This window comes from Chrysochloris asiatica, unplaced genomic scaffold (assembly GCF_000296735.1).
Source record: "Chrysochloris asiatica unplaced genomic scaffold, ChrAsi1.0 scaffold00038, whole genome shotgun sequence".
NCBI lineage: Eukaryota > Metazoa > Chordata > Mammalia > Afrosoricida > Chrysochloridae > Chrysochloris > Chrysochloris asiatica.
In genome coordinates this window covers 10,507,755-10,512,951 of record NW_006408556.1, presented here as the reverse complement: position 1 = coordinate 10,512,951, position 5,197 = coordinate 10,507,755, and positions in this window count along the sequence as shown.

The window sequence follows — 5,197 nt, the reverse complement described above, 5'->3', positions numbered from 1 at the left end:
TCTTCTACAATCTTCCTTATTCGCTATCCAGCTTTTGCATCCATATGAGGTTATTGCAAATACCATGGCTTGGGTCAGGCACACCTTAGTCCTTAAGCTGACATCTTTGCTCTTCAACACTTTAAAAAGTTCCTGTGCAGCAGATTTGCCTAATGCAATACGTCATCTGATCACTTTTAGGGGTAAATTAATTAAATGTTTGACCAAATCTAGCAGGTTAATTTTTAAGGTGATAGCTTTGTATGGTCCACCAATGATGTTATAAATTTTGGCAGATCAAAGCTTCCCCACCCATGGTCTAGATGACCACTGTGGACTCTTCCATAGGTGTGGGCTAAAATGAAGGCCATGAAATACATTTTCATTGTTTGGTGACCATTTGATTCAGGACAGGTTTTAGAAGTACTTTCAGACTAAGAAGGACTAGGAAGGAAGTTATAATGATCTACTTCCTGGTGACCAACTTTCAATAGAAGCTCTCTGGATCACGACGTCCACAGATCCACAACTGATCATGAAATAGTGCAAGCCTGGTTTGTGTGGGATCACCATGGATCAGGGCAGCTCACAACAACATTTTTATTTTAATGAGATAGCAAGATTGGGTAGAAAAGGCCAGGGTAGGGTATGGAAGAATAAAAGTTTCCTTGAAACTTCTGCTGTATGTCTGTGTACTGGGTCACTGTATCAGAGTTAAGGTGCCAATAGAAAACAGAGGCACAGTTAAATAAGGATAAGTTGAGCAGGGTTTCATAGAGAAAATATTTACAAAGGTGGGGTAGGGAATATGGAAGTAATTGGTGTAGGACCAAAGGACGTACAACAGCAGAACTATTACCTTCGCTGTTGTTGTTGTTAAGTGCCGTTGAGTCGGTTTTAACTCATAGTGAACCTGTAAAGGCTTTCCTAGAAATGGCTGGTGGGTTTGAACTGCTAACCTTGCCGCTAACAGTTCAGTGCTCATCCTATAAAGCCACACCAGAACTCCTTACCATCCCTGTTGTTGTTGTTAAATGCTGTTGAGTCGATTTTGACTCATAGCTACCCTGTATGGGGTTTCCGAGGAGTGACTGGTGAGCTTAAAACACTGACCTTGCAGTTCAAATGGGCCTTGCGGTCCAGAGCATTAACTCACAGCACCATACCAGAACACCATCCCTAGGGGAGAATAAACACAGGGAGGAAGTGCTTTCTAAAAACAAACAGAACAATGCTGTAGAAAGGCTACCTAGAGGGAGCAATGGCCTTCAGGGGAAGGAGACTACCGGTCACCAGAACAAACCCCACTGAGCCGCCTCTCCTCCTTCTGTTCCAAGTCCTGTTGGAGTTTACCCCATTGGTAGAGCCTTCCAGAAGCCAGAGAACATGAGAGTGTGGGTGCAGAACCTTAGAGCTCAGCTTCCTGGCACAGGGGACAGGGGATCCTGAAGGAAAAATAGACAATGGATTCTGGCACCATGGACACGTGGAAAGTCTTTCTTACTATAAATAGCCATCAAAAACACTTGAGAGCTATTGTCCATAAGGATACCCTGGTGATATTGAGAGCCAACACAGGCTTCAAGTCAGCCAGACAAACCTTACATTCTGCCTCTGCCATTTGCAAGTTGAACAATCTTGGACTGACGCCTCAACCCATTTGAGCTTGTTTTTCACACACATACGAAGGGGGATTATAATGCCGAAGGTGACGGCTAATTGTGTGGATTAGAAGTAGCAATTGGGAAATGACTAGCCATGAGGATGCTCTGTCGGGAGGACCAACAATCTCATGTTCTCAGTGCCCCAAGAGGAATTGTTCGCGGAAGACAGGGAGTCCCTTTGGAGCACTGAGGTTTGGGGAGGTGTTTGGCCAGTTTCTGCTTCTTTAAGCATCGCTAGTTCTATTTGTTGGCCATTCTTTCTTCTCCACCCTTTCTAACCAGCCCTTAGTTATTTCGGTTCTTCCACAAGCAATTATCAACGATGGAATGATTTCTAAATTACAAGGTGTTTATTGCTCCTGGAAAAAGCACAGACTAGTTGTCAACAGGATTGACTGAGAAATGTAAGCAGTAAGAAAGAATGAAAAGGAGATTCGACTTCCAGCGCTTCCCTGACCAGGCAGTTCAGAGTAGACACTGGAGAGGGAGAGAAAGGAATAGTCAGAAACACTACACTAGAAGGCTTGTAAGTCCGTCTTCTGCCTATGACTGATTGGAATACCTAAAATGGGGCTACAGGGTACCCAGTGAATGAGGCTTCTTGCGGAGCCTTTAGGTAGGAACCGGAACAACATCCAGATCTCTAGAGACGAGAAATCTCCACTTGAAAGGATGAGCAGACCAGCCTGGAGTGACCAGAAGAATGAAAGATACCTCTTGAAAGAAAGGCCTGCAGGAAAAATGGAGGCAGATGAACTGTTACTACAAGAACAAACAAATTGCTTCCCTAGAAAACATCAAGGCAAGTGGCCAGGTCCTCTCAATGCAAACCCCCTTCCAAGACTAAGACTCAACAGAAATGCACGTTCTGATTGGTGACCACACACATCACAGCAATGAAGAGGCAAGCTAAACCCTGCAATGTTCAGTGGACTTCTGTGGACCCAGTTGGGGACCTGGTTGGCAAGCAATGTGAAGAGGCCTGGGGACTGTTGGGCCCAGAGTCAGTGGCGTGGCCACGGAGGACTCGAGAGGAGACTGGAGATACTGGCTGACGGGAAGAGAGGACATATGCACAGGAGCGCCCACACTTGCAGATGATACCCACGTGACCTGGACCGGATGACTGGATGATCGGAGCTCAACCAGGAGAGGAAAGAAGGGGGAAAAAAAAAAAAAAAGAGTGAGCTAATACAGTCTGATGAACTTGACCAATTCCTATGGAGCAGTGACTCAAAAGAGGGAACAAATCCTCACAGCAAGAAACATTCACACACACACCCACACACAGAGTGGATGGAGAAGGGCAGCTTGGACATTGGATACTCAAATGGGAAGTGGGGGGACTACAAAGGCAAGAAGTGACTGGCTTACAAGCTTTCAAGAGGGAACCTGGTGCTAGGGAGCATGGCAGAGGCAGAATCTCCAGAAGGTACTATTCAATCTGTCTGGGCAGAGCTGATGAAAGGAGATACAGATGGGTAACTCGTGATACTGTAGTGAATAATGCTTATCAGGACAGACTATGAGAGTTGGAAATGCAAAGATAGAAGTTTTGTAACAAGGAACGGAGTGATTAATTCTCCAGGATAGGAGCGAGGCCTCTGGGACCATCAATGGAGAAGAGCCGAGGGCGGGACCCTGCCCAGAGAAACAGAGATGCCTGAGATAGAGACAGAGATGATGACTTGGAGTGATGAAGCGACTGGGAACCTTGGACCCAGAGAGGGAAAGGGACTGTGGGTCGAAAACTGGGGGGAGGAGGGGGAAGTGTAGGGGGCTGGTTTCTGGGATATACCCTTTGGGTGGTTGATGATACATGGAGGGGATTGGAACCATGGCAGTGAGATGATATAAGATGGAATGAATGTAAAACTAAAGTTCTCCCATGTAAACTATCATATAATTCACAATAAAACATAAAAAAAAAAAAAAGAATGAATGAATGAAAAAACCCAAGAAAGAAACCAGAATGGGAGTAGATTGCATGGGAGCCTGCAGTGATGGAGCAAGTTTTCTGTGTAATTCCTGTGTGCTGTGGTAGCTCTAGGGGCCTGTTCTTTCTCAGAGGGAAGACACTTAGGTAGTGTCCCCCATGCCTCCAATCACAGTTTGGGCTGAAAAACATGTCCTCTCTTGTCCGTGCTCTTGATCCTTAGTCTCATTTGGGATTCCAGCCTCTTATTTCTATGGGAAAAGCCATTCTATTTCTCATTTTAACAAACACTAGGGTCTCCTTCATCCTAGTAAATCTGTTTAGACAGCTCACACTTCTACATGTGTAGAATTGACCACATCTTCCTGGAGCCTTCGTTTGCTCAACTGGAAAATGGAGACGGTAACTCCTGATTCAAGGGACTGCCTCGAAGTTTAGAAATAATGCTCTACTTTGTAAAGGTGGGCTGTTATTTTGGGCTGTGAGATGCATGATGATCAGATCTGGCTGGTGCTGAGAAGATATGTTTCTCAGATGCCAACTCAGCCTGCCCTCCACATGCAGACTTACATTGTAAGCAGGTTAGCCTGAATGGCAGTGAATTCTCTATCATCATTAAAAGCTGTTGATGCCACTGAAGGCTGCCTGTGACTCTGTTGAGAGACACTGATGATTATGCCTGGTGCTCAGCCTCAAGAAAGACTGTGGAGAAGACTGTTCTGCTGGACCTTATTGCTTGGTGTGCATCTGCATTAAAACTGGGAGCTTCACTTCCTTCCCAGGCACACACACACAAACACACACACACACACACACACACACACACACAGAAGCAACTCCTCAGCTGCAGATCAGCTTGTCTATGGTATCTGATGGAATGGAGCAGGGGAACAAGCCAGGCACATTACCTGGAAATGAGTGGTGTCTTGGTGGCTGATCTCCATGAAACACAGTGACAGTATGAGGTGCTGGCTGACAGCTTGGTTCCAGAAACACATTGCCTATGTTCTAATCCAGGCTTTACTACTTTCCAACTGTGTGGCTTTGGGCCATATACGTCATGTCTCTGAGTTTTGGTTTCTTTCATTGAAAATTGGGATAAGACTATCTATCTTGAAGGATTCAATGATGATATCATGAGTCGATGCATGTGAAGAGCCTAGATTAGGCCCAGAACCTAGTAAGCAAGTGTTCAATGCTTGTTATCTAGCACCATCATCTTCATTTTCACCACCATCATCATCTGTGTCATCATCATCTTCTTCAAGATCATCTGCAGTAACATCATTTGTCTTCTTCATCTTTGTCTTCTTATCACCGTCCCCCTGAGTCAGAGTTTAGTAGTGAGAGGAAACCTGGATTAGATAAGGAAGAGAAACAGTCATTGATTTACTATTGTTGTTTTTCCAAGTAGGATTTGAGACAACGAATAGCCATCTTTACATGTCACCCAAATAAGGCAGTCCTGTGGACCTTTTAGAGGTAGGCCACTACTTTTGTCTCTGAGCTTTGTGAAAATGTGATCATTGCACAATTCACCCAAATGCAAGTATGATGAATTGAATTATGTCCCCCCCAAAGTGTTGTAAACCCTAATTTCTATGTCTGTGGATATGGG